Below are 26,707 nucleotides of genomic sequence, written 5' to 3'. Positions count from 1 at the left end.
TCAGCTCAGTTAGGGAGTCCATTGGGCAGCTGGGTGGGCGGTACACCAACAGAATCCCTAATCTGTCACGTTGGTCCAACACAAGATGTAAACACTCTAGACCAGTAGTCACATGGACAGGGTGCTTGGAGAGGGAGATGGAACTCCTATAGACCACAGCAACCCCACCTCCCCGACCCTCAGATCTACCCTGATGCTGAACCAAGTACCCCGGTGGGCATATCTGGGAGAGACCAACTCCTCCCTGCTCACCCACCCAGGTCTCAGTTATACACGCCACCCAGGTCTCAGTTATTTTGCCTTTTTGTGTTGATATTTTTTCACAGTTTGTTTCATAGTTCATTTTTTGCCATTTTTAGTGGTTGGGCAATATTTCTCTTGAATTTTTATTTTTGTTTTAGTATAGCAGTTATTTATTCATTGTAAAACGATAAACAACTTGGCTCTTCCTTTCCATTTTCATGGGTGACTATAATCATGGCAGCCTCTCAAGTATTGTTTATGCATTTCATGAACAGGTAAGCTTGTACAAATATTTGCATTATTGCTTTATAGCGTTTGTATTTATAGTGCCCCTGAGGAAGAACAATGGTTTGACATGCATTGGTATTTAAAATAAATTATCCTTTTCCTGTGCACTTGGAACATTTTAAGGAGTTCAGTCAGGATGCTCAGGTAGAAGAGTATTTTAATGCAGTAATGAGAAGTTAACTTTTTCTAACTTCTAATTCTGTGGGACTGCAATCTGTTGTTTCATTCATTATTCTAATTAACTTGCCTCAGGCACCTGCCTATTATCTATCTACCCAGCAACATTCATTCAAACCTGTTTACCATATCTTCCAAATGTCAAGTTGATTGAGATAATGGTGTCTTGACTTCTTTACATTTTCTAAATAGGCTTTTGCCTCCAGGGACCAGAAAGGTTAGGGACACTGGAGGAGAAGTGGAAGATGTCAAGGCACACCTTAAACATGCTCCTCCCCTCTTTCCTCCAGCCCATTAGCTGCTTCACATTCAACAGAGATGTCAACTTCCTTCACACACTCACTTGGCAACAAAGGAATGCTGTGAACCTTACTCCCCTCTCCCCTGCCAGCAAAGTACCAATTGCATGTGAAAGACGTGGCAAATGGTCTTACCTATACTGTTATACTATTCATGGTCTGGTTGTGAAGTGGCTCCAACATCACTGGGTGAGTGTTTGAAGGAGGTCCTAGCCTCTTCATTTTTAGGAAGCACTGCAAAATCTGTTTGGACACGTTCTTGTAATTCAGGTCAGAGCTTGGAAAAGTTACTTTTTTGAACTACAACTCCCCTCAGCACAATCCAGTGGCCATGCTGGCTGGGGCTGATGGGAGTTGTAGTTCAAAAAAGTAACTTTTCCAAGCTCTGATTCAGGTTAAGTAAATGGGAGGGTAACTTCAGTTGACTTGGCTTAGCATCACACAAGGCAAAGGCATACATGGGCTTTCCATCAGGTATGCAAAGTTGCAGCCATATTGTAGTTCTCTGACGAGAGTTCCTGTGTGATGCATGTGTTTGTTACATTCATGCTTTAGATGCACATTTAAACAACTTAGGTGTACAATACACCTAAAACATTGGGTGAAGTGGCTTTTAGTCCAGCAAGAAGAAATCTGTGAGCAGGAACCGGTTGCCTTTCACAAATCTCCCCTACCACGTGCACAATATGGTAGCACTGGGTATGTATTCGATTGCAAGGGGAGGGGAGACAGCTGCATCCAGCATCCAGGGGCTATAGTCATGATGGTTCTGTATTGTATGTGCATGCCCTAATGCAGGAGTGGGGAACCTTTTTCAGTTTGAGGGCTACATTCCTTCATGGGGGATTGCAATGGTCAGGGCCAGAGACAAAAGTGTGAGAATCCATGGCTGTGACATTCCAAACATAAAAAGCATGTGAGGAGGGTGCAGAGCAGGGCCAGAGAGGGGTGTGGCTGGGAGAGAGAGGTTGCAGCCTGAGTAGGAAGCATAGCCTAGGGAGAGTCTCATAGGTTCATTTCCCTTCATCAGATCACCTGCAAGTTCAGTGGATAGCTCTTAATCTGCAGGTGAAAAGAGTCTTATCAGTGGTTCGATGCACAACTTCCTATTTATGCTCTCAGTTAACTGGGTCAAGGTGAGAATGCTTTATTTGAAGTTAATGTTAACAATTTGCTGTTGCTTAATTTGAAAGTGGAATCTAAGCTCAAATAGATAAAGAGGGAAAGTCCATGTTCCCGTTAGTGTGAGGGATAACTGGAAGATACCATAAAACGTACCAGAGGAGAGGAGAGAAGGAAAGAAAGAGTGTAAGGAAGCTCATAGTTTTGAGAGACTCTAAAATCAGATCAAAAGAGTCTTCTGTGAGGTGAGGTTAGTTTGATTTTCATTTAAAGGTGAACCTACCTAATTTGCACTTTCCGAAACAATGCGCAAATTGAAACACAGCCATCCTTTGTAATTCACAATTCTTGAGAGTTTTGCAATGCAGTTCTCCAGCCAAGAAATGTGAACAAAAATAGATATTCTGTGATAAAGTGTGCTTACATTGCATATATTACAGAAAATAACATACAGAAATGCATTAAATTAGGGAAAATGTTACTATTAGGGAAAATATGTTTTGCAGGAATGCATACATTAGGTATAAGGAGAAACTGACACCAAAATGCTGGATTTCATGCAAACTTATTTTTAAAATCTCAAACTGATGTGGAAATGCAGAGAACTGAACAAGTTTGGAAAAATAAGAAACGGAGGGAAACTGAAACTGACTGCCCATCCCTAGATGAGGTGATCTCCCCAGAATTATAAAAATGCTAGTTCCCTTTGGGGATAATAACCAAATCACTATTTTGCAGAGGAGGGGCGGACCGGGTGGGGGGAGGAGAGCAGAGATAATATGTTTTCCTGTCCAGAGTGTTCTTGTGTATAAAATACCCTGAAGAAAACAATGGAATGTGTGAGGCGTTTACCTGGCAGGAATTTTATCTGTGGACATAGAATTAAGAATTAACAATAAGCATGTGACAGATGCTTAACAAGCTACATAACTGATGTAAGTGACAAAACATAGGAGACTGAATAGCACAAAATGTCAGGTTTAGTACAAGACTTGCTATTAGGGATACATAAATAGAATGATCTACAGATTAGAAACCTGAATAGCATGTTGTGTATGACCTCCTCTCTGTGACTATTCTGTCATATTTAGCCACACGTATCATGTTGGTGACAGAAGAACTCAAGTAGATTTTAATCCAGATTACAAAGTGATGTGTTCAGCTTTTAAAGGATGACTGTGACATCCAATTGTACAGATGCTTATGATGAGATTCACATAAACAGAATTGGAGTCAGAAGAGTATGTGTTATGCTTACTAATTTTACTTGCATTTTTAGAATGATGTACGATAACCTAGCTCAGTTTAAATACCTGTGCCTCTCGCTTGGCTTCTTGATTTCCATGCTGGCTCAGAGAGAAGGCATTTGGGTTGGTCATACAACATCAGGGTTCAGTTAAAGGGCACTGTGGACTGATGCTGAATCATATTCTAGGTTTCACGTGTCTTTAGACCTTAAAGCATGCTCTCTCCCCTAAAAGAATTCTCACACAGAGACAAATAATCTGTCCCTCTATATCAGCCTTTTCCAACTTGGTGCCCTCCAGATGTCATTGGACTCCAGCTCCCATCATTCCTGACCACTGGCCATACTGACCAGCATCTGAAGGGCATCAGATTGGGGAAGGCTGCTCTGTATAATACACACAGGTACAGAGTCCCCTTTTTAGTGTATGTGTGTAGAAAATCCAAGTGATACTTCCATGTTTCTAAGAATATAATTAACTAAACAGGAACATAACATCTGTCAGACCAAGTCAGACAGTGGATCCACCTAGGCTTACTATTGTCCATACAGATTGGCAGCAGCACTTCTATTCTGCATCCTGGGCATTCATCTGTGCACAGTCCAAACATCCAACAGCACTCCAGGGTTTAAGGCAGGCGACATTCCCACTCCTACCTTGAAATGAACCTGGGACCTTCTACATGCAAAGCAGATGCTCTACCACTGAGCTACGGTCTTTTCCCAAAGGACTTGCCGCCCTTTAATTGTAGCCCAAACCTCATCCTGCTTGATGTTCCCTATAACTGGACACACAGTTCCCTCCTAGCCTTGAAATTGACTTCGTACCAGCCAATGTGCTATTTCTCATGCTGACCAAGCTATTTTGTTTTAAACGTTTTTCTACAGCTAAGAACATGGAGGTGATATCTTGCTCGTATGGTGAAAGATCAGCTATTGTCTTATGAACAGTGAATAATTCTTTGATGGAAAGGTCGAGGGCGGGTACACACCCTCCACATTGAGTCAATCAATTGGTAGCTAATCTGCAGCACAGGCAACAGGGGTTTGTGCACTTCCAGAACGGTGCTGGAGGGCTTATGAGCCTGGCTATGGCCAGAGTCAGGCCTGCACTCTTGCCTGCCTCTGGATTTTATGCAGAAGTTGCTTCTGTTCCTCAGTTAAGTAGACTAGATGCAAAACCACACCAAGTAACAAGGGTCTGTAGTGTTACTATACTGTTTAGCACAGGCTAGAATGGCAGCACATCATACTTGCAACTTACTTTGTGACCGTAAATGAACAGTAAGATTGCTCTGTCAATTTGTTGAAACTACAGGCTATAAGTCACATTGCACTACAGCCAGAACATAGCCCTGATGGCAGGTTCTTTGCTACAAAGCTCTGTTGGGAGGGAGCAAAAACAGTCGAGAAGTGGGGTAGGGTGCTTAACCCTTCTCCAGCTGCCACTTTCCTGCTTTGGCCTTCTCTCCCAACTGCTTTCCCCACTGCTGGGGTTCTAGGCCAGCGTTTGCTAAAAGAAGGGGGGGAATTGTGGTACATTTAGCTGTACATAGTTAAGCCATGAATGTGTAAACTGCCTCCATTGAAAAGCACGGTGTTTGAGATAATGAGAGGTGATAGGAACTGTCTGTTGAATATGATCTATGGTAGGCTCATATACAGGGGTGTAGTTGTCCAGTTGCTTTTAAACATGGCACTGACATGCCTCTTCCCCACACTGGACCTGTAAGAAAGGTTTCCTCAATCCAAGGATAGTAAAATTGAATAGTGTCTCTTTGGACGAGGTCTGCTGTGGGCAGAAAGGTTATTTATAATAGAGCAGTTGTGCTGATCCTGCCCACACAGTAGGAAGTATGGGCTTCCGTCCTCTGTTTGCTGCAGATGGCTGCTCCCACACTTAGCTATGGTGATCACTGTGGTACCTATTGACCTCAGACTTATTTTGGTGTGAATTCTTGCTCTCAAAACATAGTCATCATTAGATTGTTTTTTTTTTTTTAAAAAGATCTTTTGTTTTAATATGTTTTTAAGGATGCTTTGTTGTAATATATTTTAAAGTCTGTTTTTATGATGTTTTAGTGTTTTTAGTGCTTTTGTTTGCCGCTCTGAGTTCCTACTGGGAGGAAGGGTGGGAAATAAATCCATTCATTCATTCCTTCCTTCCTATGGCTTAGATCTAGACTTTGCTACCTCCAGAAGTTGGGGATGAGTGGGGAAGAGGTGATGTTTGCTGATTCCTCCTTCCCCCTGCAGCTGGGGGAGCATCTGGAACAGGTGGTGAATGGAATGCAGTTTGGAGGAGATGCAGTGAAAATGACCTCTTCCCCTTTCTGCCATTGGGCACCTCCACTGGATCAAAAGCCTTCTGTGGTTGGAAACAACTCTTCTGCTCACTGCCAAATTTGGATCTAACCCCACCTTTTTGAAAATGGTTGCATGAAAGAAAAAAATAATAACACTTGCAGTTTAGGGATAAGGTTACGAAGTGTTTCTTTAGGAAATAATTAAGGAAGATTTTTTTAAAAAATCCTTTGGGCATAGGCACTGAAGAGAACAGTAAATCCACCCTGCCCCTAAAAGCTCATGTTATGTCCTTTGGAAGAGATACAGGGTTTTGTATTAATAGGATGACATGCGTTGAAAGTTTAACTTGCTCCTCCAGGAACCAAGCAATTGCTTGGAAGGGTCAGCATAGGTCCCGTCAGTTGACTCCATGACAGGTGATGCTGTATTGAGTTCTTGTTGCTTCAGCTGTGACGAATGCAACCATTATGATGGAGCCGTATATCCTCTACTAAGAAATTGTGCAAGCAGGTTCCCTTCTTATTTAACCAAATACATTTAAAGCCAGAACAATCCTGGTGTAAGTAAGTAAAGTAAGTAAAATTTAATTTTTGTGTCGCCTATCTGGCCGAAGCCACTCTAGGCGACTTACACATTGAAATTGATAAAATATAATATAAATACAGAATAAAATACAATGCAGTCAACCATAATCATTTTAAATAGCAGCAGTATAGAACAATATAGGGCAATCAATAAACAATTTAAAACAATCATAGAAAAATTAGCCCACCCCGGGGATCCTGAAGGCCTGTCCAAAGAGCCAGGTTTTTAAGGCTCGGCGAAATGTATCCAGGGAAGGGGCATGGCGGAGATCGAACGGGAGGGAGTTCCAGAGAGTGGGGGCCGCCACTGAGAATGCCCTCTCTCTAGTCCCCACCAACCTAGCTGTTTTCGTTGGTGGGACTGAGAGAAGGCCCTGTGTGGCTGATCTAGTCGGGCGGCTTAATTGGTGGTACTGGAGGTGCTCCTTCAGGTAAACTGGGCCGAGACCGTATAGGGATTGTATGGCAAGTGGAAGAGAGCACCCATTTTCTCTGACCTATTCTGAATCTGATGTAAGGCAGAAGGTAAATTGGGATCTGTTGGTAGATCTCTGAGTAATTTGATCTCTGAGTAATTTGCATTCTAGCTTCAGTTTAACAACTGCAATGACAAAAAGGCTCCCCTCCCTAAATTAGGCTGCTGAGATGACAAACATTTGGGGAGACAACCCAAGAGTGGATTTTTGTGTGACAGGACTGTGAGCTCAGTTCTGGTTCTGAAACAAATTTCTGAGCTGAGAGTGTGTTGTGAAAAGTATGTTGCCCTCCACCCACTTCTATTTTGCATCGGATTCTAGTTCTGGTTCTAATCCTTCAGGTTCAAGTAAAACAAAAACAAAAGCAGAGTAGTCTGCCCACCCCTGTCCTAGATTGAGCAACTATACATAGAGATGCCATTTCAGATACCAAGAGGACGAGAAACATACATCTTTTTCAGAGGTGGATTTACAACAACCTTAAAGAGGACATTCTTGGATATCTTCAAGTTAAGGGAGGGGGGAGCAGTGTATCATCATTTTTGTGATAACAACTGTAACAATATTATCAGCTTATTGAATTAGTTATGACAACAACCATGTTGTGAATTGGCCTGAATATCAGTCTTCTTCAGGAATAATAATAATAATAATAATAATAATATGGTCTGAAACACAGACCACCCTCTGCACATGGCCCTCCCTAAAGTAAGTTGGTTAACTTAGGATATAGTTCACTCCTGGATTTGCTTTGCTACTTACAGCAACTGCTGTAAGTAAGAAAATGTGACAAGCTGAATATAATCCTAAGAATATAAATACCAAATTGAAGTAGAAGGAAGGACAGCTGTCCTTCCCAATTTATTTTCTCCATCATGATTTATCACTACCTACAGACAGCTTGTAGTTTCAGAGACTGATACTAGGTGAGCTAGCATTTTGAAATCGCTTAGCGTTAGATTTAGGAAGCCACTGCCAAGCTCTCATGCTTATAGATACATTGTCTTCTGTGTTGTATTTTTCTAATGAAGTACTCCTTTACATGGTCAGCAAGCCTCAGGGTTCTTGTTGTAGGTGCATGGTTCTTGCTTAGGGTACAAGAGGTCCTGAGTTCAAATCTTGGACAACCTCTTCTTGCATACCTGTCAGGGGAAGACAGGCTGTTACCTTTTGACAGTTTTAGTATCACTTTGTCATACACTTGAATCTGCCTAAGTGAATCTGCAGTTACATTTCACTTAGTAGTTCGTGTGCTGAATCTGCTGTGTTTCTTTACATATCACACAGAGTGTTAGTTACTTTGCAGAAATGCTTCTTTACGAACTCCGTCTTGTGTCTGTAGATGTGTACACATTGACTCTGGCTCCAGTGCGATTCCACTGTTGTTTTTTGAATCCATCTACACATGACGTTAGCCACAATCCAGAGGTATCCTGTACTTTCTTGTGAAATGCTGCCATTTAATGTGTTTCCCCCAAGCCAGCTTCAATCAAGAACTGTAGCATTACTCGAAACACAGGGAATCCCAGGTGTGTACATTTGAGATGCCTCCCTTTCCTGCAGGGGGTGGTCCTACATGTTTGATGTCAGTGCAGAGGCAAACTGTATTTAGCATCGTCTTTCTTCTTTCTACCGTCCTTGCTTATGCCCCTGCTGAGGTGAGGGGGAGGGAGCCAATCAGGCTGCCTTATGTGTCAGCAGTGCAGCCCCATGGGCCGCCACGGGGAGCTAGTCCGTGCTCATGCTGGCTTTCCAGTTGCTACTGGCAGTTGTTACCCCCAAAATAAAATAAAATAAAATGGGGAGGGGGGTCAAGGAAAGATTTGCCAGAGGAAGGAGACTGTAATGGGCTTAGATCACCTAGTCCACTATAGACAACAATGAGTTTTCCAGCACCTTAGAAGACTAGTGGTGCGATCTAACCATGTCTACTCAGTCCTATTGAATGTAGTTGGGCTTACTCCCAGATAAATGTGGTTAGGATTGCCACCTTAATCTGTAATCCTGCCCTCTTTACTTGAGAGTAGGTCCTGTTGAATTTAGTGAGACGGGCTACTGAGCAGCCATGCACAGGGTTGCACTGTCAGGCTGCAATCTTGTGCTTTCACACTTATTTGGAAGTAAGGTGACAGCTGTATAAAGATGATTTCTAAGGGAGAGGGATGAAAGCTTCCTGAATTGGAGTTGGAGGGGTGGTGGAGGGGTGGGGAGACCAACCAGGCAATTAGCATTAGATGAAGACATCCCCGCCCACTGGTGTGGGTAGATAGCAGACAATGTGGAAACAGATCAAAACATACAACAGTGTGTAAATTTGAATTGAAACACAGTGGGGGTGTGTGTGAGGGAAACTGACCTAACTGCATTTTAAGCTGATAATATGTACACAGACTCAGTCTGTCTTAGTTTATCTGTGTAATTATTAGCAAATATCTTACACATGGCTGGTGTCAGCACCTAGCAATCTTGAGCAACTGCTAGAGCCCAAAAGTCTCAGCAGGACCTAAGAGTGAAAACTGTTTTGCCCTTTCTGTTCATGGATTATGATGGATCAGTAAATCCTCTACTAAGAATTTGTGGGAGCGGGTTCTCCTATTTACCCATAGCAGTGTAGAACAGGATAAAACACATTTAAAGCCAGAGCAATCCTGGTGAATGTCAGGTACAAAATACAACGCATCCTGAACCAAGTTTGGAGGATCAAAATGTCTCCCATGCTGCCCTTGGTATCTACACTCAGCAGAGCTATGTGATGTTATCACAGCTGCAGATTATTGCAATGCACATGCATGACCCTGTGTGTGCTCAGCTGTCAAAATGTTTGTCTAATGTTTTAGGATATAGTAATGTTTATGTATTACATGGTTACATGTTGAATTTGGCTGTATGCAAATACCCACCTTAGGACCACATGTATGGTGAAGGTGGGCTTTAAATGCCTATAAATAAAATAAAATGGTTGACACAACTATAAAGGGGTGAAAGGACAGGGTTAACTAGTTTTGAAAGCTCTTATACTTTCCCTCATAAGGCTTCCAGGGATTCTCAGCTCATGTTGTTGTGGCAGCAATTCAGCTTGGTGCTACGAAGTCTGAAGATATGCTTTTATGCTGTGTCTGCAGCAAACCACGTTTTATCTGGGACACGTGCCCCTGTTAGTTTGCAAGTGTAAATAATTGCTGTAGAGTTCATTTTGGAGCTCAAGCTGCAATTGGAGGCCTTAATGGGAATTGGCTGATTTGGGATAAGGCTTTAAAGTGGGACATACCAAACACTCTAAGATGGGAGTTTTAGCTTAGATTGTTCTGTCTAGAAGGCACTTAACCATATAAGAGCCTGATCTTTTCGGACTCTTAAGAAGACACCCTGAGGCATTCTCCAGTGATCTCTGTTTGTCAAAAATAAAAATAAATGCAGGTAAGCTGATTTGTACCTCATTTCATTTAGATACAAATCATAAATATATCTGTCTTGGAACATTGCTGTGCTGAGTGTGGATTAGGGTTGCCAGATCTCCGGTTTTTGCCTGGAAACTCTGGGAATTTTTTTGGGTCCTCTCCAGGTCTCTGAGTGAGTCACCTTAATCTCTGGACTGTCAGCTTTCATTTTTTAAAAATTAACTTTCTAAGTGGTCTGGTTCATGTGATATATACACCAAAACATCAGCTGCCTCCCTGCAATTTCTGTTCAATGAGCTCATAGCTGGCTGCTCTAACCCTGCCCTTTCAGGTTTGTAGCCAATAAGTGAAGTCAGGGTTATTGACAAGGAAATTGTTGACCACCAGGCAGTAGCTAGACCCCATTGCAAGGCCAGAAAACTATTGTTTTTTCCTGCTTATCTGAAAATCTCATAAATTGAGTAAGTATATAGCTTTCAGTCTTTTTCTGTCTTGTGTGCAGAAGTCAAACAAGTTTAAATTTTTCTAGGCTGCTGAAGAGAGCAGGATTTTGAAAACTTTCCCAATATGAAGCTTTAATCCAGTACTTCCTTTTCTTGCAGTAAAGCTGCAATACTAATCCCACATATCCGGAGCAAACACCATTGAATTCAATAGGACTTACTTTTGAGTAGACATGGTTAAGATTGTGCTGTAAATTAATGGGGCTTTTGAGTGAACATAGCAAAGAAAAGTGTGTTGTAAATCTTTCTCTCCCCCTCTAGTTCTATTTTTTAAAGCAATTAGGCAGGGCTTACTTAGAAATCACTGCTTTTATTATGTAGGAAATTAATACTGATTTTATCTTTTTAAAATGTTATGCAATGACCAACTGGTTTTGACAATGTATTTATTTATTTATTATTTGATTTATATCCCACCCTTCCTCCCTGCAGGACAATAATTATATGGGGTGTATGTATTTTTACATCTCCACTGTGTGTGTATGTGTGTGTATGCAGTCTTTCCAACAACTCTGTGAGGTAGGGTTGCCGTCAGGAAACCAAGGCAGCTCATAATAAGAAATAAATCCCTTTAAAATCCAATAACCATAAGAACAAATATTGACAGTTGCAAAACAGCTTAAAGTGGCATGATTCTGAATTTTGGGTTGAGTGAGTGAAGTTCCTTATTACTTGAGGTTGCAGTTCCGTGCATGCTTCCCTATTTGAGTAAGCTCCATTGAATACATTGGGACTTGCTTCTGAGTACACAAACATAGAATTGCACTATAAATATCTTTACAGACTGTGTAAATAAACATCTTTGACAGTCATGGTTATATAAATATTTCTTCATACTATGTCCCAATAAGTATCTGATTTCACACTATGGTTGTACATTATTATTTCCTCTACATTTTTGAGTGTGCCCTTCTTCCTTGGGGTGGTCATGATTCTCCTCTGCATCCTGAGGGGCACATTAGGCTGAGCAGTGGTGAGTAGCCTATAGTCATCCAGTACACTTTATAGCTCATTTCCATTTCATATATTCCATAATATTTCTTGCATTTTTTCAAGAGTTTCAACTTAATCCCATTTTTCTCCCATCTACCCTGCAATTCACTGCATTTTAGAGCCTGTACTAAGAGAGATAGAGAAAAAAATCATCAAATTAATCTTGACTGGAAAATATTAGTTTTGATTATATGTAAATTGTCTTTGCCCATCTTAAGAGTTCTCTCAAGCCGTTGGTTGAACTGTTATATCACAGATGTCTGGACATCAGAATGTCCAGAGTGTTAGCCCTGCTATTCTTTGTTAAGCTGCTGTAATGTTAAAAAATATTCACAACTATTCTTAGGAGCAAACTCTCAACATTGAAGGCCTGTTTGCTCTTGGTGACAGAAGAGGTGTGGAGATGTGAGGAGATATGAATTTCTTATCGGTCTTTTGGAAATTCACATCACTGCTGAGCGCTTGGCATCATAGAACTAAGAACGGCTGCATTTTCAATAGATAAGGTTGCCATATTTCAGTTCCACAAATCTGGGTAGGCTGGTTTGCATATCATACAAATTATTTGCTAATTATGAAAATACGGCATATGTAATGTTGCATTGTCCAGCTGTATTGTTTTTGCACCTACTAATTACCACCAAAAACTGGGGAGGATGTGAGGATTTTAAAAAAAACAACTTATATTTTGAGCCTTAAATGCCCAGACTCTCGTTTCCAACACTATGGAATATTTATTTATTAAGAGGATTATGTCCTACCCTTCCACTGTTAAAAACAGAGCTCTGGACATTTTACAAACATAATAAAAACAATAAAAATACACAATCAATGTAAAAACACCATAAAAACACAAAACAGAAGCAAACATAAAGCAAGTCAATGTAGCAGTATAAAAATCCAGCATGAAACAAGAAGCCAGCAAAGCATCAATTAAAAGCAATATTGTGACTGAGAGGTTGCCTGTTCCAACAATTAAGAAATGTGAAACGAACACATCACTGCAAATTGTAACACAGATAGAAATCAAGATTTCATTATTATCAGTTCAGTCAATCATCTTCTCTAATGATAGTAGTGTCTAAGCATGTGAGAAGTGTCTTTAGTACACTGATTCTCACATACCAGATCAGGGAGAGGGGAAACACAGCCTTCTATGATAAAGGCTGGAACTTGATGGAGACTTGAGTGCTGGAACTTCTTTAAAAAAAATGCAGTTAATTCTATATACCTGACAAGCTGTGCTAGCATTAGACATGGCAGATGTTCCATTCCTATGGAGGGGAAAGCCTATCAATAAGGGGTGGAGCTGCACATGTTGATCTAGTGAGCATGTGCAGTTTTCTAAACTGCCTAGATTCTGTATACGCAGCAGTCAGGCAGACTAAAATTCTTGATTTTTCCATGACAGCTGTGGTGTCCCTCATTGGCTAAGAACAATGGAAGCCAAGAGTAGGCTGATTTTTCATAAAATGATTGGGCAGAAAACTACCTCCACATTTTGCCTTGTATCTCTGTATCCACAATGGATAGAGACTTGCTTTTTAAAAGAATGAAAGCTGGGAATCTGGACCAACTAATGGGCTAAGGAGGCACCAGGTAGCATGGCTAGAATATGGGTAAAACCCAGATTACCGGGCAACATGGTAACCCTATATAGAAGATTCTGCTTAGAGTATGTATAGTATAAATGCTGAACAGAATATTTTCTATTAATGTCCACAAACTCATCGTGGCATTTAAAGGAACAGCCAATAACTTTACAAGTAAGGTTACAAATGATTGGATCTCATAATATGACTGCTATGAAATCTCGGCGACTACAGTAATAATTGATTGTTGCACCTCACCACTAAACACATGTAGCTGAAAGTAAGGATGTACTTCCAAGTATGGAAAAACTTGCAGGTCTTGGATGTACATTTGCAATGCTAAAGCTTGCAGAGTTTTTTTGTTTGTTTGTATAGATGGTACTTCTCACCATGCATATTGGAGGGCCTTTAATACTGCTTACCCACTTAAGGTAATATGCCAGTGAACAGCAGCCACACAGGTGCATGGACGGTGGGAGCCCCTACATATACTGAAAGCCACAGGCTTGGGCATGGTAAGGGCATCTCTAAAGTTGTCCTAAATCCCATTGATTCCAATAGAATGTATTTCAAAATAAGTGTAAATAAGGCTAGGACCCGAAACAGGGGCTGCCCCATATATCATATATTCCATAGGTCATCAGTTATATTCCTGTGTGTAAGTCTCTGAAACTCCATAAAATATCAAAGGGGGTGTGAGGAGGGCTTGGATGGAAGTGGAAATGACCGTAGCGTTACCCTGTGGAAGAGGCAGAAAAGCAGTTTATTAATAGATGTTTGGCAGATACGCTGTACCAATATTTCATGAGGCTGCAGAAGAAAGGCCAGATCAAGTGTCTAGTTCAATTTCAATGACACATGCTCAATGGGTAATAGGTCAGAAGGGGTGGAGGTGACTTATGTATTCTATGTATTCAACATTACTCAACAGTTCTAGGCAAAGTAAGTCTTGCAGCCCAATTCTATGCATGTTTACCCAGAAGTAATTCTCACTAGCTTCGATAAGACTTAATTCCAAGAAAATGGAAATATCAAACCGAAACCAGTATTAGCTGAAAATTAGTAAGTTGTTCATCAGGAGAAATCTCAGGTGGAAACATGTAGATAAAAGTGTTGGCAATGGAAAGTATCACAAAAGGTTTAATCACCATTGATTGTGTGCTCCCAAGTAAGAGTGTGCAAGACTGCAACCTTACAGTGCAATCCCTATGCATGTCTATTCAGAAATAAGTCCCATTGAATGCAGTGGAACTTATTCCCAAGTAAGGGTCCACAGGATCATAGTCTTAATGTAAAGTGTACAGAATATCTGCACTAAAGTCAAAGCCTCAGGGAGCATGCATGGGTCTAACACTGAACATTACACTTGCTTTGCAAAATATTATCCGGATGGATATTCATTGAATTCTCCCTGATCTAGGAAAAAAGTTAGCCTGTCTGAGTTGGAAGCTAGTGCAAAGCACCTAGGGCAATAGCAAACAACTGCTCTGCACACTACCTTCCCTTGGCAGGATCAATGCCTTAGATATGCTCCATATTTCCAATACACTGGATATTTTGTCTCCAGCACTGACCCTTTTGGAGTTAATAGTCAGTGAGCACTGTCACATGCTTTGTACCACCTTTTTTTCATTCTGCATTTGGTGCTTTTGGTCCCCTACAGGCTGCGCTTTCAGGATCTACCTAGGATAGAACACACACTTACCACAACACATGCCCTCCTTGTCAAAATTGGGCTTGTGTCTGGTCCCAAGTGTTTACCATCGGGAAATCTAATTTTAGCTTCCAGGCTCAGATAATATATTACTAACAGAAGACTGAGGTGCTGAAATTCACTTAAGAGAGGCCTGTGTAATGTGTCCTCCATGGAGCTGAACGCAACCCATCATCAGCTTTATATGGAAGCCTACCAGGTGTTTGATAAACTTGCTGTTTTTGCTGGCAGAGTAGGACTGAAAAACAAGGAGGTTGGCAAGATCATATCTTGCCACACAATACAGGCGTCAGTCTGGTGGGTCACAAGTTCTGTAGGCCTGACTTAAGAGGATTGGCTCAGTGGGTCCCAGCCTTTTGGGATTGTGGGCACACTTGCAGGCTGGAGAAATCCTGGAATCTATTCTATTGGCTACTACAACAAAATGCTTCCCCCCAACCCTAAATCAGCAGGGAGTGGGGGGGAGGGGACCCTGTGGGCACCAGGGAAGGCCTCTGTGGGCGCATGTGGGCACACAGGCACTGTGTTGGCAATCCCTGGTTTAAGCTTGGTCTAGGTGAAAAAGGATTTTGCTGCTACATGGGCTTGTGAGTATACTATGATCTTTCACTAAGGGTGTTCCTGACTGCAGCCTCTTTGCTTCATAGGTGAGTGGAACATGGGGAAGTGGCTACAGTTGGGGAAATTGTGTGTGTGGGCTGATGACTGGATACTTTTGCCCCCTTTGTCCCAAGATTATGGGGCAAGGGGTGGGCATGTCCTCCCCTCATGTTTCCCTCAGAAGGTCTTAAATTCTCACACTTCAGATAACCATCAATGTGACCTATTAGGCTGGGCTGGCACTGTTTCTTCTGATACATGTTGAGGTATCAACAGGCCATTTTGTCTCTCTGAATAGATTATGTCTATTTTCAGCTGGTGAGAAACACAACAGTAAACGCTTAATAACACTGGAGTGCTTTTTTTTTTTTAAACTGACCTTAAAAACCAATAGGTTTGGTTCATTGTAACCAGGCCTACCCAGTGCTAGTATGTCACCTGACTGCTTCTCTGACTCACTGCAAGGGGACTAGCTATACTTTTAAGGCATTATCGCTCAGGAGCAAGTGAACTTCTCAGTGCGATGGCTTTATAACTCACAGGTGTCGTGCTACATACATGAATGACTGTCTGACCCTTCATGCCTTAGAGAGCTCTGCAAAACCACTGATTAAGATTTTCCTCATCAAAGTGTCTCTTTAAAGGGCCAGTTCCCACTTGGCTCTGTGCGGTTGGAGAAGTGTCTGTGTGGAGTGTTTTGAGGATTTTACTGCCAGGCTGTCATCTTTAGGACAGACCTGCCTACACATCTCATGACCCGCCAAGAAGACAAGCTGCCCAGCAGTCATGGATTGCAACCTCCCAAGGGCTCAGCAATACAGCTGTATTTGAGATAGGGATGGAAAGATCTGTCCATTCCGATTCCCTCAGTTTCTCATTATTTCAGTCTTATATTCAGTTCTCCACATGTCTGCAGCAATTTGTGTTGATTTTTAAAAACCCTCATGAAAATTCTCCAACATTTCAGTACACATTTCTCCTCATAAACACATTTTTGCAGGCAGGTTTGACTAATGTACACATTTTTGCAAGCCATTTCTCATCATTTCATGCCTTTTTGCATGTTATTTTCACTCATATATTCATTTTGATGTATACTTTCCCATAATATATGCATTTTTGTAAACACTGTTTGATTGAAGAACTGCATTGCAAATTCAGATAAGTGTAGATTTCAAAGGATGGCTGTGGTACGGTTCTCATACTGTTTTGGACAGTGCACATTGATTAGATTCAGCTTGAAATGCAAACTGAATCAAATTTCTCACCCATCCCTAATTTGAGCGCTGGGGTGGAGAACTTCTGTGCCTCCAGATATTTTTATATTCCAGCTCACATCAGCCCTAGTGGCTATGGCCAGTGCTCAGGGATAATGAGAGCTATAGTCCAAAAACATCTAGAGGGCCACAATTTCCCCATCCCTGTTTGAGTGGCTAAAAGAAGTCCATAGTTCAAATCTCACCTCTGTTAAAAACTCAGTACAGATGGGCTGAGGCAAGTCACTCTCTCTCAGACCTTCATCTGCAAAATGGAGGAGATACTGCACCACTGCCTTACAGTGTTGCTGTAAATGATTACAAGGAGATAATGTGAAGTGCTTTGAACACTCAGAAGCCCTATATAAATGATTATATGTGCAGACCCAGGCAGATGTTGTTGTTATGTGCCTCCAAGTCGATTATGACTTATGGCGACCCTATGAATCAGCGACCTCCAAGAGCATCTGTCATGAACCACCCTGTTCAGATCTTGTAAGTTCAGGTCTGTGGCGTCCTTCATGGAATCAATCCATCTCTTGTTTGGCCTTCTTCTTTTTCTACTCCCTTCTGTTTTTCCCAGCATTATTATCTTTTCTAATGAATCATGTCTTCTCATTGTGTGTCCAAAGTATGATAACCTCAGTTTCATCATTTTAGCTTCTAGTGATAGTTCTGGTTTAATTTGTTCTAACACCCAATTATTTGTCTTTTTTGCAGTCCATGGTATCCACAAAGCTCTCCTCCAACACCACATTTCAAATGAGTTGATTTTTCTCTTATGTGCTTTTTTTCACTGTCCAACTTTCACATCCATACATAGAGATCGGGAATACCATGGTCTGAACCAAAATCAAGCTCATGATGGGCTGCCAGATAGACCTGGTGTGTTACAGTGACCGCAAGGGTTACAAGTTGTGTTGGTCTAGTCTGCCACCTTCTATGGGGCAAAAGGAGTGTCCTGTTTGATACAGCGAACAGGAGAAGTGGTTGTGCAAAGGGGGCCCAATGGAGCAACAGGGTGGGAGATACATAGGTCACTCCCTCTCTCAATGCTTTGGTGCTTTTAAAGGAATAGGAATCATCTCTAGGTGAAGACTTGGCAACCATGTTTTGTTCATGGTATGCTCCTTCTTTCCTCATGAGAGGGAGATACCATTTAAGAGGAAGCTTCTGTTGCAATTTCTGTTGTACAGAATGTAGAATCTTTGATGCTCTTTTTACAGGCCCACTAAAATTTGAGAGCTACATACAGCTGAACCAAATTTGCTCTCCAAACTTCTCAGTAGTTGACACCTGAGGATAATTTGGTTTCCCTATTAGATACTACTTATTTTTTGGGTGGTTGACATGCAGTTGTTTTTAGTATGTAACAGCATTTGGTATCTGCCATGATATTTAACAATTATTGGAACAGCATTTAATATTTGAAGTCTGACAAAATTCAATCCAATCTAAAGCATGCAAATTTTGAATTCAAAATCCAATTTTTACGTTCAAAAATGGAATTTCAAAATTTGAAAATCTTTAATTTTGAACCTTTTTATATGAAAATATTTTTTAGTCGCAATAGATACTCTTACTAGCTTTACCTCAGCCTGTCTCTCAACAAATTCCAGAAGACAAAGGTCTTTCCCCATCCATCTGGCACAGAACCTCTTGTCAACACAGGGAAAACCTCATGCATAAGAATGAAAAATGGGGGAAAGGTATTGGCCTATTTCCATCCTACTCTGTTTTCCATACATGAAGCATGAGCAAAAAGCTCGTGTTTCCTTTTTTAAAAGGTACCACTATACATTATGATGATGATGCTACCAACATTTCATAGTACAGGACACAGCAATATGTTGTTGGGATTCTGTGCCAATCAGGTGGCTTCCTAAGGTAGTGGTGGAATCATACAATTTGAGCAGCTTCAATGACTAACTTTATTTCTCTTGTATGAGTGGTGAGAGTTGTAATTCTGCAAGCCAACTGCTTTCCACAGATGCAAATATCTGGTAAAACCTGCTATCTTTAATTTGATGGATGAGTTGAGTGCAGCCAAGAAACTTCATTCCTGATTAAATGCCCTGCTTACTAAAATCTTTGCTACTTTTGTTAGCACTTGCATTTCATAGTTAGAATTGTAATAAATAGCCAGTAAGCTTGGATGCCACCATCTTGTTGCATAGGCACAATAAACACTTTCAGCATACACAATCTAATCTTACGTGTGCGTTACATGTGCTGCTTATGTGCATTAGTAATCAGGATGACAGCACCCATTCTACCTACCTCCCCCTCTCCCTGGATCTCACTGAAATAAAAGATAAGGACAGGTGATAGTGTGTAGTGATTTAGACGGAAGCTGAGATGGAGAATATGTGTTGACTCAGTTATGAAATGTCTTTCCATTTAGGAGCAATAGAAGGTTACTTTTTTTGGTAAGTGTTGCCAAGTTCCTATCATGGACCAGGAACCATGATCCATATTTAGAGCAGTGCCTATGTGAGTACATGGTCTTGCAGCTGAGCAGCATTCACACAGAGGTTTGCAAGAACTGCCCTCTCCCCACATAAGGGCTGTACATGCAGTTACAATTTGGAGGTGCACCACCTTTTTCTGGCCATCATCATTGCACAAATTGCAGCAGCCACAGGTACAGCCCCCATGTGGAGGTGCCAGAGATCCACACATGAATGCTGCCCAGGTGAGAGCTCTCCACATCTCCAATGCATTTCCAAAGCTTTCACATCTGTGAGTGTGTACGTGTGAACTAACTACGTGTTTACAATGAACAAGGTATAGTCATGTTCTATGATATCGCTGTATAGCTCATCTTTGTAATATATGTCCTGCTAATTTAAGAAATGCTGGGATTTATTTATTTAAAGAGATTTTCTTTTGGGTAAACATGCATAAGAACATCAGAAGAGCCCTGCTGGATCAGGTCAAAGGGCCATCTAGTCCAGCATCCTGTTATCACAATGGCCAACCAGACGCCTATGGGAAGCCCCCAAGCAGGATTTGAACGCAAAAGCGCTATCTCCTCCTGCAGTACAGAGAAGTTTACTGCCTCATCTGGAGACAGAGCATAGCCATCAAGGTTAGCAGCCTTTGATAGCCTTATCCTCCATGTATTTATGTAAACCTCCTTTAAAGCCATCCAAGTTGGTGCCCATCACTGGGTGGAGTATGCAGAGATGTGCATGAGAGTCTATTGTCTATTGTACAAAGGTAAGAGTCGCATCTGTTGCTCCATCCTCATTTTCCCTCTAGACCTGCTCACCACAAGCATCTGGACCCCAGAAGATTGCTCACAAAGGAAAGTGGCCCTTGGACTGAAAAAGGTTCCCCACTCTGATGTATTTGACCTGGATTGATTTGGATGGTAGGACTACAACATCCAACATCTCTGACCATGGGCTGTGCTAGTGGGAGTTGGAATCCAATAACATCTGGAGGGTCACAGGTTCCCCACCCTGGCTTAGGATTTCAGCCACAGCTCAGTGGTAGAGCACCTGCTTTGCATGCATGAAGATTTTTTTAATTAACAAAAATGGCAAATTGAGGCAGAAATGTGGAGAACTGAATTTAAAATTGGAACAATGAGAAACTGAGAGAACTGAAACTGACAGATCCTTCCATCCCTAGCTGACAGTCCGTAGAGACAATACAGAGTTAAATGGACCTATGGTCTGACCCCGTATGAGGTGGGCTCCCATGTTCCTATGTCTTAGGAGGGGTACAGTTGTCACTAGGTTGGTGATATTTGCTCTCTGTCTCTCATTTCAGGGCAATGCTGTGATTTGTAAGTCCTATAGTCTGTCACTAGGTGCTGCTCTTTGAGTGTTTTGTTTGTAAAAGCCTAATAGAGAGCTCAATAGCACTGTGTTGTTCTGACTAAAATCTCTCTCTCTCACTCACTCACTCTCTCTCACACACACAAACACACACCCCTCCACGCTCCCACCAAAAGTGTCTCTGTCCCCCCAGATGCACATTTCAAAACAGAACCAAAAACATTTACTCTCAAGCACAGATGATCAAAACCAGAAAGATAAACATACATACTATGTAAATCTGCACATACTTAAGTGGGATCCTATTAATGTGAACAGAATTCTTCTGGAGTAATTTCAGGTGTACATCATCAGATCCGTAATGTGAAAATATTAGCCATGGAGCAATTACAGATGACTGAGTGGGGTGCCAGTGCAGTCACACACCATTTTTATGTACTGGGAGGACAGACAGGGGAGAAATTAGATTCAATTTGCATTTAAAGCTGAATCTATCAAATCTATCAAATTCACACTTTCTGAAACTATGAGAACCAAAACATAGACAAAATCTTTCAAAATCTGAACTTACCTGAATTTTGCAATGCAGTTCTCCAATCAAATAATGTTTACAAAATGCATATATTACAGGAAAGTGTGTGTAAAAATGACTATATGAGTGAAAGTAGCATACACAAATGCTTTGTATTAGGAGAAATTGCTTTCAAAAATGTGTACATTAGTCAAAACCGGATACCAATATGTGTTTATTTAGAGAAATTCGCACTAAAACACTGAAGAATTTTCATAAAGATTTTTTTAAAAAAATTGCTGCAGAAATGTGGAGAACTGAATTTAAGACTGTAACAATGAGAAACTGAGAGAACCAAAATTAACAGATCCTTCCAACCCTACCTGGGAGAAGAAAGGCCAACTGAGTTCAATGGAAGTGAGTTCAATGGTGTGTTTTGACTTGCAGCCTGACAGATCCCTTATCTTGTCTTCTGATGTTTGCTTTCCTTAACGCATTTGTCTCTTTGCTTGAATTGTTTTGTATTAATTTTCTCCTGGCCTAAAGAGTTTTGAAAACATATTTACATCAGAACGATATGGCATCCATCAGCGTATCTGAGTAAGCGGACGTTGAAGAACAAAGTTTGCAATCGTGGTTGCCACTCACTCAGATGCGTTATTTTGTTTTCAACAAGCTAGCAAAGCTGTGGTGTGCTTTGATTGGTTCAGATGGCCCACAGCCCACTTCTCACAAGCTGTTCTGAACAGACTGTAGATACGTGGAAAGAAATGCAGAATGTGCTTGGATTGTAAACTTGGAAGGCTCTTTCTGCTTGAGGAATCAATAGTTAAGGGCAAGTGCTTAAGATTACTTTCATTTCTTAAACCTGGCCAACACTTGTATAGTGGGGGGAAAAACCCAATGACATTGCCTTGTTCTTTGCCTATAATCCTGCTCCTTTTAATTCTCTGTGTGTGTGTTTTTGTGTATTGGCGTCAGTAGGCACAGGATTGCAAATGCTGTAATCTTCAAAGCTATTTTAATTTATCATCCTCATCATCAGTGAAAGTCACTTTTCTAGAGCCCTAATAGTGTCTCGTTCTATCCAGGCTTTTGGGAATGTGCAAAGCTTGTTTACTTTCAGCATATGATTTGATCAGTTGGTTAGCTGTTTTCTTTTCTTTTATTCTTTTTATCATGTTGTAACCCACCCTGGAGCCTTTGGTAAAGGATGGATAATAAATATGTTAAATAAATAAAAGTAATGCTGAGATGTCAATTAACACCTGCAACCTGTGGAGGGAGGAGGAGAGGGAGGACGTAAAGCTAAGGTGATTTTAAGTGATACCAGTTTATTATTACTAGAATTATTACTGGACCAGTAGTGTGTATGGCATTTTATAGCAGGGGTGGGAACCTTTTCTTCTGTTGAAGACTGTATTCCCTCAGGGGTATCATTTCTTGAGGACTAGCTGCCAGTGGTGCGCAGGGCCAGAGCCTAGAGTGGATGGGACACTCCTTTTATTCTTCTTTCTCCTACCGTGTTCTTTTCCCCTCAGAGCTGCCACCTCCTTTTTCTTCTGTTTTTTGCCCTGTTTGCCACCTGCATGAAATGAAGCTTCAGGTTTCCCATGCCTGCTTTAAGAGTAATAGAAACAGGTCCCTGTCCTGAGGAGCTCACAATCTTTTTCTTCTTAAATCTGAAACTGTCCAAATTTTGACAAACATTTGTCAAGAAATATGGAAAACTAAACAATGGCCCACAGACTGGAAGTGTTCAATATATATCCCAATTCCAAAGAAAGGGGAGCGACAAATGCCAGACATCCAAGCTGGATTTAGAAAGGGAAGAGGCACCAGAGATCATGTCACAAACATACATTGGATAATGGAACGGAGCAAGGAATTTCAGAAGAAAATCACCCTGTGCTTTATAGGTTACAGCAAAGCCTTTGACTGTGTAGACCATGAAAAACTATGGAATGCTTTAAAAGAAATGGGGGTGCCACAGCATCTGATTGTCCTGATGCGCAACCTATACTCTGGACAAGAGGCTACTGTAAGGACAGAATATGGAGAAACTGATTGGTTCCCCATTGGAAAGGGTGTGAGATAGGGTTGTATTTTATCACCCTATTTGTTTAATCTGTACGCAGAACATATCATACGGAAAGTGGGATTGGACCAAGATGAAGGAGGTGTGAAAATTAGAGGGAGAAATATCAATCATTTAAGATATGTAGACGATACCATACTACTAGCAGAAACCAGTAATGATTTGAAACGAATGCAGATGAAAGTTAAAGAGGAAAGCACAAAAGCAGGACCACAGCTGAATGTCTAGAAGACTAAAGTAATGGCAACAGAAGATTTATGTAACTTTACAGTTGACAATGAGGACATTGAACTTGTCAAGGATCAATACCTCGGCACAGTCATTAACCAAAATGGAGACAATAGTCAAGAAATCAGAAGAAGGCTAGGACTGGGGAGGGCAGCTATGAGAGAACTAGAAAAGGTCCTCAAATGCAAAGATGTATCAGTGAACACCAAAGTCAGGGTCATTCAGACCATGGTATTTCCGATCTCTATGTATGGATGTGAAAGTTGGACAGTGAAAGAAGTAGATGAAAAAAAAATAAACTCCTTTGAAATGTGGTGTTGGAGGAGTGCTTTGCGCATACCATGGACTGCGAAAAAGACAAATAATTGGGAGTTAGAACAAATTAAACCAGAACTGTCACTAGAAGCTAAAATGATGAAACTGAGGTTATCATACTTTGGACACATCATGAGAAGACATGATTCACTAGAAAAGGCCATAATGCTGGGAAAAACAGAAGGGAGTAGAAAAAGAGGAAGACCAAACAAGAGATGGATTGATTCCATGAAGGAAGCCACAGACCTGAACTTACAAGATCTGAACAGGGTGGTTCATGACAGATGCTCTTGGAAGTCACTGATTCATAGGGTTGCCATAAGTCGTTATCGACTGGAAGGCACATAACAACAACAATCCTTCAAGAAGCCCAGGGAAATGATGTCCATCTGCCATGTAATCATCACAACTACCCTGCAAAGTACTTCAAGCAGAGACATAGCAAATGCCCTAATGCCCCCCCTCCCATGAACTTCATAACTCACTGCCAGGGCCAGCCCCAGAGAGGGCTGGGCCCTGGGCCCTGGCACACATGTGTGCACATACACATACATGCATGCGCACGCCCAGGGCCAGCCCCAGACACGCTGGAGCCCTTCGGCAAAAGCCTGCCCCAGGCTCCAGCACTCCCTTTCTGCGACTCGTGCACAGCGAGAGCTTCGGGGCTTTGCCATTCCCTTCCTTAACTTACCTTGTTCTGTGGTTGCGCATGCAGCAGTGCCCTTAAGAAAGATGGCGGCTGAGGTTTTCCTAAGGAGCTGAAGCCTCTGCCGCCATCTTGGTTCATGGCAGGGATGCGAGCGCACAGCACGCATGTGTGCCAGCAGCCAAGATGGCGGCAGAGGCTTCAGCCCCTTAGGAAAACCTCAGCCGCCATCTTTCTTAAGGGCACCGCTGCATGCGCAACCGCAGAACAAGGTAAGTTAAGGAAGGGAATGGCGGAGTTCCGAAGCGCTCGCCCTGCGATCCACGGCAGCAATCCTGCCACGAATCACAGAAGGGGAGCAGAGGGGCCCCCCAGGGGCTCCTGTAGCCTCAGGGGCCCTCAAGCCAGTGCCCGACCTGGCCGCCCCTTGGAACCGGCCCTGCTCACTGCCCCAACTAAGCCTAGCTCTTTGTCTGCTACTCCACATTTGCTGTATTAAATTTAATTTAGGGCAGACAAGAAGAAGTGTGGAGGATGGAGAGGAGAGACAAGGCTAACAACAATCCTTTTCACATGACCAACTCATGTTGTACAAAGGCATGGAGGATGGAGTGGAGCTGCACCCATTGGTCTCACCCCCACCTTTTGACCTTTGGATCAACAAATGGAGGTCGAAGGGCAAGGGCCAGTTGACATGACCCTGCTCCCACCATGCATGGATTCCTTCTATGGAGTGGGGAGTTGTGGTGTGAAAAAGACCAATGAATGAATATAAGGAGATGCAATTACACGGGGCCGGGGACTCAAAAGCACTTCATGGAAGTGACAGGATTAGAGATGGCAGCTGAAGAATAAAGAACGAAAGAGAGAATGCATCTCACTGGTGTTCTTGCTGGGAGGAAATTAGGGGCAAAAGAGGCAGCAAGGGAAGAGCGATTGCAGCTATTCCATGATGCACTATTGACTTGGTCTCTACTGTTCCCTCCCTATTCTCTTGGTTTTAGGAAGCTGCCTGATACCATTGGTTCACCTTGCTCAGTGTTGTCTGTTCTGCACTTCTCTGGCAGCAGTTGTCCAGGGTTCTAGAGCAGGGGTCTTTCCTAGCCCTACTTGGAGATGCCAGGGGTTCAATCTGGGATCTTTTGTGTGCGTACCATGTGCTCTATTGTGGACTTTGAACTAAGGGCTCGTTCACACAGCAGTTTAATGTGAGATTGAGCCTCCCTGCATCCCTGTTTAATTTGCAGTGATCACATGACTTTTCTTGGAAAGGGAAGGTGTGTCACTGCATTTCCCTTTAAATGTGAATCAAACCAACCTGCTGAAAATCTGAAAAGTTAGGGAAAAAGTCCCTGCTTCGCAGCATTCCTCCGAGGTAGTTGTTGCCTTATTCCAATGTTTCCTGCTGGGGCAATGGATTGTAACTTGCAGATACTCCCCTTTCTCCGCTCACTAAACTCCCCAAGAATTCAATTTTACTTTTGTTGCCTTAACCAGCCACTTCTGGCCGCTCTAGCCTTCCTTTCCCCCCCTTTCCCGCCATAAACATTAACACAGATTTGTGGATGTGATAAAGGACAATGTTAATGCCCCCCCCCACCAGTGTAAGCAAAATAAACGTCTGGGTTGTTTCAGGCTGGGAGGAAAAGAACACAACTTATAGTGCATGTGCTCACACAGAGATCTGTCTGCCTTGGAGGGAGATAACCTGATCTCCCCTTCCTCATGTTTCCGATTTTTAGTTCCCCCTACCATCCCCATCAGGTGTTGGGCAGGAAAAGAGAGGCTTTGCCTGCTGCTGGATCAGCTTCATTCCCCCTAAAATGTATTCTGAAGGAAAAGGCCACATAGAGAATATACAGCAACAAGAACTTTACTATCCCTGCAGATATGAAGAGAACAAGGCCCACAGCATGGTGCTGCTTGTAGGCCAAACTGCAACTCAGAACTGAAACAAAACTCCCACAGCCCTGGGCAGACTCAGCAGCTCCTGGTATGGCAAGCCTGGAGGGCCAATACAGAAACACCCCCCCCATTTTGTGTCAATTTCACCCCCATGCTCTCCTGGCTGCAGGGAGAGGCATGCAATTGACAAGAAACAATGAAACCTCTCCAGTTAGTGAAACTAAAACGCCTCTTGGCTGCGGGATGTAGGAAGGTGTGTGTGTGGGGGGGAGAGAGAGAGAGAGAGAGGTGGTAATGACTGGAGGGGTTTGGGGCTTACTTCTGAGTAGACATGTTTTGGATTGCAGCCTTAGATATAAAAAGAAAAAAAAACCATGGAGAAAAAGAACATTTTTGAAAACACAGCTGGTGTGTATGT

At 42.1% G+C, this 26,707-nt stretch overlaps 1 protein-coding gene across 5 annotated transcripts in view; it reads left to right on the top strand.

Moving 5' to 3' along the window:
- Positions 1–26,707, top strand: part of LPIN1 (lipin 1) — a 143,463-nt gene that overhangs the window by 12,220 nt on the left and 104,536 nt on the right. The window contains exon 1 of one of the 5 annotated variants that reach the window (XM_061622763.1): positions 1,106–1,196. The exons of 3 other annotated variants lie outside the window; for them this stretch is intronic. The gene's annotated coding sequence lies outside the window, so the exon portion shown is untranslated. Of the gene's footprint in view, positions 1–1,105; positions 1,197–2,124; positions 2,144–26,707 lie in introns of those variants that run through there. One more of the 5 variants, XM_061622755.1, reaches the window with a different exon arrangement.

Source organism: Rhineura floridana, chromosome 4, assembly GCF_030035675.1.
Source record: "Rhineura floridana isolate rRhiFlo1 chromosome 4, rRhiFlo1.hap2, whole genome shotgun sequence".
Lineage (NCBI taxonomy): Eukaryota > Metazoa > Chordata > Lepidosauria > Squamata > Rhineuridae > Rhineura > Rhineura floridana.
The sequence above is the reverse complement of the archived record's forward strand: the minus strand, read 5'-3'. Positions and strand labels throughout refer to the sequence as shown.